The sequence below is a fragment of the Opisthorchis viverrini genome (assembly GCF_000715545.1).
Source record: "Opisthorchis viverrini unplaced genomic scaffold opera_v5_358, whole genome shotgun sequence".
Lineage (NCBI taxonomy): Eukaryota > Metazoa > Platyhelminthes > Trematoda > Opisthorchiida > Opisthorchiidae > Opisthorchis > Opisthorchis viverrini.
The window spans coordinates 429,918-437,151 of record NW_008752016.1 but is presented as its reverse complement, the minus strand read 5'-3'; positions in this window follow the sequence as shown (position 1 = coordinate 437,151).

The window sequence follows — 7,234 nt, the reverse complement described above, 5'->3', positions numbered from 1 at the left end:
CTTTAATGGAATGAGTGAGAGTGTAGAGAAATTATGAAACAACCATCTTGTTAGTTCTAGAGATGGGCATATATCTGACCAAAACTGTGAGAGGATATTTAAAAATTTTACATGTTTGGCAAAAATACTTACCTGAGTCTCATGAAACGTCCACGGAAGAAAAATGTGATCCTTGTACCTCGGGTCAATTAGCTATCTGAGCCCTCGAAATGAAAACGGGCCATAAAACACGCGTATTCAATACACTCAACCAACCCACTCCAAGGGGTAAATCTAGTTTAGGCACTGAGTGCAGTGCCTAAACTACGTACGAGCAGTTGCAGCAATCATACCATGGGAAACTCTACAGGAGACAACTCTCTTACACCAATTTGGATTAAACGGTAGACTCAGCTGAATCCCAGAGGATTCCCTCGTTTCGGATACTCTTCAAATAAATTCGTTGCAAAATATCCTCCTCTTGTTTCAGTTGGAACGATATTCTAGATATTGTGGTATATTCTCTTGAATACAATTCGCGAACTGCACGTTAAGTCTTCAACTAAAACCAAATTCGTGTACAAATGAGTGTAGTTCATCAATTTCGTACGATTTGGGTTCAGGTGCAATGAGCTGTTTTGACTGGATTGTCATCGGTATCAGACGGCAACGTGTGTTGAAATACGTCGCATCAACAGCCATATGCGCTAAAATATACACTGAATGTGCGGAACTGAGACATTCTCCAATAAATCAACAAGGTTTGTCCGCATACTTCTCGTGGAACATGTCATCTCAGTGAAGTTGGTATCTTTGCACTGACTATCCAGGCCCAAATAAGAACAGAAAACGAATATTTTTTGTCGAATATGTATTACATCACATAATTAGTGAGACCTCGATAGGCAATGATTTTCCGTATACTGTCTCAACTACCCGGTCCAATTAATTCTCTGACGCAGTACAGCTGAGCTACGTGTTAGACGATATCAATCGTTTGAGCACTCGTCAAACCCAATCAATTCCTCTTCCGTGGGAATCGGTAGCGTAACGAGATAATTTTGAAGTTGGGCTAGAATCGTGCGTGGACTACCCTCTATGAGAGCTGAGTTGCAAACTATATTACATCAATTTAGAGCCAAAGGATTTGTTCGGTATGTGATGGGGAGTTTTGTCCTCAAACGTTGAGTAAAACAAAAATCTGTGTCTCAAAATTGTCTGGTCGGTGTAAGTGTCGTCTTTTGGATTATGTTCTCACTGTCTCAGGGGTGTATTGGGAACACGGACCGTTGGCCAGCTGAATAGATACCGGCACAGTAAACGTTGGCGAAAATAAACTAGTTAATTCTATTAGCCACGGCGTCAGACGTAATTCGCTCGGTGTGTATACACAACCGTTGATCCGCTGTCCAGTCAGTATAACCAGATTTAAGCTGTTGTTATCGAACCCTTTTGTTGATAAGACGGCTAAAACATGCAACGCTGCTCCACATGTGATGCCTAAAACTGAGTTTCTCACCCTTCGAGTGATGGGTTGAATAGGGAAGAAAATCCTATGAACTTTTCAAGTTTTGTCCCAAATAAGCCTATTTTGGAACAAATTTCCTGCTTCAACTCTAAGCGTGGTGTTTTAGCTCGGCTACTTCATGGTGACCCCACCAAGCGTCCATTTCGTGCTCGGATATTGTCATCAGCATTGCCTTCGAAAGAGTAATGTGACATACAAGAGGTTTTAACTTCTGAGTTCCACAAAAAATCTAGACGTTTGTCATTGGACGGGTTGTTATGAAATCATCTGCGGTCCAGACTGTATAGTAGGTCTACGTTTTATGAAACTTCCGTTTGACTACCAAATCTTTCTGAGACAATGACTTCTCACTTGGTTCCAGACATTTTCCCATTGATTAGCATGATGTGATTCTTCACACATATATGTATCATCTAGGACATATCCTGAGTCCTTCAACAGACTGGCATTTGTCTGATTACTAGTGATGATTTGACGTGGCTGAATTCGACTGGCATTTGGTCGCTTTGATTTCGACAAACCTTAGTTCTAGCCCCCCCATTGTGCACTGAAGTGGACAAACTGAGCCAGTAGGATGCTGCAAGTTTGTTCTACTTCCAATGGTAGCGTAGCAACTATTTGGCGCGACAGTTCTCAATGTGAATATCATCAATCAAGTGGTCGTGATCGTCGGATTTTCTTGCATTGTTTTCGAGAAACTCGTTTGTCGTGTTTGCTTGCCTAGGTTTATCCACAGTTTACACAAATTTAAGGCGTCCGTTGGCCACTCCATTAGGAACTAATTTCCTCAAGTTGTGATCTCACTTACTCCTTGGTATTGTTCCAGTAAGATTTGGACCGATTTTATCCAGTTGTCACTGATTTGGTGAATTCGCATTGACCCTTTTTGTTTGAATTGACCTCCAATTTGTGATCCCAGTCGTAAATTCATTTTTACTGTGTAACGTTGGTTATCTTTTCCTGGCTTCCTCGTAAGCTTTACTCGGACGACAAAAAACGGAAGACGTTTGCTCCGTGAATTCAGTCAGGTGATTTGACTTAGCTGCTGTTTCGTTGCTGAACACTGATCCTAGCCTGACTTCGGCCGGATCACCGGCCACACAAGTTCGATTAGGGGGGGCGCCAACAACCGGTGATCTGTCGGACAGGACTTTATTCTAACAAGTCATGAGCATGACTTCACCTAAGTTCTCTCTCAATTCCTGTCCCCAAACAAGTGATTTCGACATGCATTTTCACACAAGCCAGGGGAGCGATACTCACTCAGAGGGATTACAGGGTGAAACGGGTGTATGTAGCCTAGCCTCGAATGTCTCTGACTGGTGCCGCACACGTATGTGCGCGCACTTTGTAACGGAAAGCGCCTTGCACCTCTTTGTGACCCAATATTGATTGAGCGAACAAACAAACATCACCACGAAACACATGAAGTAATCGGCTTATCGCTGATGATATTCCGGATCTTTTCTAGATGAGCCTCGCCACTAATGCAAAAAGTGTATGTGCAAAAGGTTAAGACCAGCCACCTTTTGCCAGCTTCAATTTAGTGTACGCACACAACCTTGACCTATTTTTGAAGAAAACAATTCCTTATCCGCATCTAGGCTTATTTCGTCCAAACATTTTCTCCGTTCGGAAGTAAGAACTTAGATAAACTTTCTGATGCTTTCAACTCTCCTTCATGACAAGGAGACGGTAGTACGTTTTTTATAAAGCACCAGCAACGTTTATGCGACAATGGCCACCAAATGACACTTTCGATTGTTTCTAACAGGTGGAGGTGTAATGCCGGACAGTGTGGGAAAGGAACCGGTCTTCGAAAGGCAACTTGGCTGGGGTGGTCAAGGATGGAGTTTAAAACATTAATTCTATTCATTTATTGATGGTCCAAAAATTTGGCAAAAATCGGATTCTGCTCAGAAGAATTATCTATTGACCACAAGACCGCTGCTGACTGGAGGAACTTTGTTTGCGGATTTTGCTCCTGGCGGCTTTTGCGGACTCCACCGGTTAGTCATACCAACGAGTGGAGCTCACGCACAAGCCATCGAATCTCTTTGGCACACCTACAAGATGCAGAATAAACACCAATGCGGTACACACCGATCTTTAGTGGACAGCTATTTATGTGAGTTTGTTTGGAGGTGAAGGTACCGATAAACGGACCTTTTCATGCAAATTACTAACAAACTGGTCCTATAAAAAAACCAAAAGTACAAATTTCATATCCTCTTTCTTCTAATCTTTTTCGGTTGGCGAGGATCAATTTTTTAGCGGGTCTTATCTGGAAACGATCCGATATTCCTGTCAGTTAAACCGATAATTCTATACTGTTACGTCAAAACATAGCTGGTGAAACCTACTTTGTGATGTTGCACACAGTCCAGGTCATGATCGGCCCTTTGTTCACCTGCAGTTGCGTTTCCATTCTCTGTATGCTAATTCAGAAGATAGTACCCATGCACCCTTCGGTGATTTCTTCCTATAAAGTAACATCTGCCAAGAGCGTCCGATTGTGGATGATCAGACGATCTGCACGAGATATGTTCCTATTTCCGTTTCATGCCTTTTAGAGTTAACTGGCTTTATAGCTGTCGAATTCACTTGGTGTGCACCAAAAATTCCCCTCCTCCCAACGCTTACGGAGACTTTAGTGCCGATTTTTTTTTAGGTAGTTTGTTCCCAGCTAATGCCGCCTGATGACACCGCCCTTCACTTCAGCAGATACCAGTTGTCAATCGTTAAACCTACCTCCTAAAAACTCTTTAATGGTGAAAGCCCTCTGCCTTTTTCGACTGCAAAAACTAGAGATTAATGAAATCCCCTTGACCAATATCTTCCGGTTTGCTATTTTATCCAACCGTACTTCCTAAACTGTTATGATCTGGATTAATGCCATAGAGTATTCACGCGGAATCGACCCTACATTAATAGAATTTAGTTCACAAAATAGTTGCAAAAACAGTCGAAAAGCACCAGAGTGCTTGAGCATCATCAGCAGAAAATCAAATCTGTGTATGCTAACCAAATTCAGCACACAACAAGATTTGCCGGAATGTTAAATTCGAAGGAGCTGATAGCGTTAGCTAGCAAGGGTCAGATGTCTTAGGGCGTGTGTCACCCACTGGAACTTCAATCGCTTGTGAATTTTTGTTCCCATTATCGAAGAGCTTCGTGTAAACAAAGTTGGATGAAATTAATGAGTTTTTATAAACAGCCCGTCTATGGTACTTGAAGGTAATGCACCAGCACATTTCTACTAAAACCCTCATCTGCATACCAGTTTGGTTTTGATGGAATACTCACCTAGAATCCAGCTGAGTCTCTCGTTCATGATTTTTTTCTGCGCCAACCTGATGAGTCCCAAGAAATGGTTTAACCGGTGGTGGGTTGTTGGAGAGTTTCCAGCAACCTTATGAACAGTGTATCATGTCTACACAATGTGCTGCGATATTTCGAATATCGTACCAAATGAAACATAAGGCACATCTAATTTGAAGAAAAACATCCTAAATGAGGGAATCAGCTGGATACAAGGTGAGTCTTCCGTAAAAACCGAATGGTATGCAGATAAGTAAACTAGCTGAATTTCATGCAATTTTTGTCCAAGTAGAACATAATTTTGACGGAAACTTAGGGACTGCGCCTCCCCGATAAGTCCCGAGAAGTGCGAAACCGATTGTGGGCTCTCGAAGAGTTTTCAGCAATACTACGAGTAGTATATTGCGTCAAAACTGTCACACCTGTTTAGCTACTCAATCATCAGAAATAATGGCGTGTTGTTTGGTGGATTTCGTCGTCGAGGCGTCACATATTGGCCCGAGATTCACCAAAAAAAGAACCAGACTTTATTTACACAACTGCAAACTACTTGCTTGTTCCGGTTCGAGGCGGAACAACACCCGCTGGATGCTCGCGGAACATGGCGATTCACATTACGGTTACCTCAGTGCAGTTTATCACCCCGCCCCCAGAATCCAATGCGTGCAAAGTGATCTCGTCCTGGGGGATTGAGCTATCATAGGATTAATCTGCTGGGTTTACCAGCAAACGGAACGTAAAAATGCCCATCACCTAACTGACCCCATCTGTCTATCACCTACTCCTGCTTTCAGATGTTGTCTGACTAGAGGCTTTCAGGGCATGGAGATACCTGAAATGCACAATAGAACTACTTGTTTCACCGAGTAGTATCAGGCCAGCGATTCAATAAATTGTGAGCCACGCATACTGATCCGGTAAGTATAGTTAGCGTTTGCGATCTTTTCTTCAGAGCGTTCTCGGCCTGAAATAGACCACCGGTTGCTTCCGATTTCTTCCATCGACGTAGGAGCTAAGCTACGTCCAGCGATATAATCCATATATATATATATATACATATATATATATATATCCGTATATATTCCGGGATATTCCATATTTATTTGCGGGAAGTTGAACTGCTGGTAGAATTAACAGCCTCCATGTCAAACAAGCCATCCACCCTCAGCAGTTGGTGGGTTTTTCTGATAGTATAGTACTGATAGGACTGATGAAGGTATTTGTTCAGAGGTCGAGGTAAACTAGTGAAGATTCACTGTAGACAAGTTTGATCCATTTTTGTGAACACAACAGTTAATTATCAAACTAACACTGGTCTGGTAGACATTCAGTGTTATTTTTTATCCATCAATAAACAACTTGTTTAGCATCGTTTTCAGCCTACGCTAAGCAGTACATTTATGCGGAGGGTGCACGTATCTAGCATGGCAGTGAGACCAATAAACTGTGATCGAAATGTCAGCGCGGAAGATATCTTACCTAAAAATTCAGCTCTCTATAAAATTTTGGTGAATTTTGGCTGTCTCATTTTATACGTGACCATACTTTGCTGGCAAGAGACCTGTTGTGAACACCAAATAGCGGGCAACGACACATAACAGGGCTTTTTACTAAGATGATTACATTTCTTCCCCTGGCGTAACTACACCGAGTGAGCGGTCGCTGTGGTGATCGGGAAAAGGTTCTACAAACCCACTGACATTTTGAGGTAATAGCAAAAATGTTACCGATTGTAAGTGTGACTTATCGGCAAAGCTTAGGTTCTAAGACTCTGCAACTTTTCATAAATTGCCATTGCTTTTCAAAAGTTGGGACTACTAACCGAAAAAAACGACTGAATATCACTCTATGCTGGCACCCTGCTTCACATCCTGTCCGTATTCTGCATCAAGAGGAAGTGAAATTAGGGCGAATCGCAAGTGTGAACATTATGCCGTTGCTTGGATAATTTAATGTACGTCTTCCTTGGCCTATCGATTCTCAGCTGGATAACAGTTGAATATGTTTCCTCTGTCTTCAAAGTTCACGGAAGGGTAGTATGTCCCTCTGCTGCATCACATATGGTGTCTGGAAGTAGAAAACTCTTCGATAGTCAGGGTCTATAAACGGATACAAGGTTCACTTGATTACTAGTTGAATAGATCATACTCTCAGTTTTTAATCCTGTAACTGTATTGCTGTCTTCGCAAAATTTCCAATCAGTCCATGTATGCATCAAACGAATATGCGAATACATAAACTAACATATATATGAAGCTAAGCTCTCTTTCGGTTGTCCCTGCCCATCTTCTCTAGTTCTTATCGCAAAACGGCACGTTCAAACAAGATAATTTTTCAAATCTCCATTAAGTTCATAGGAGAATAAAAATGAAATTTACGTTGATACTTTTCGGTTGGTGCATGAAA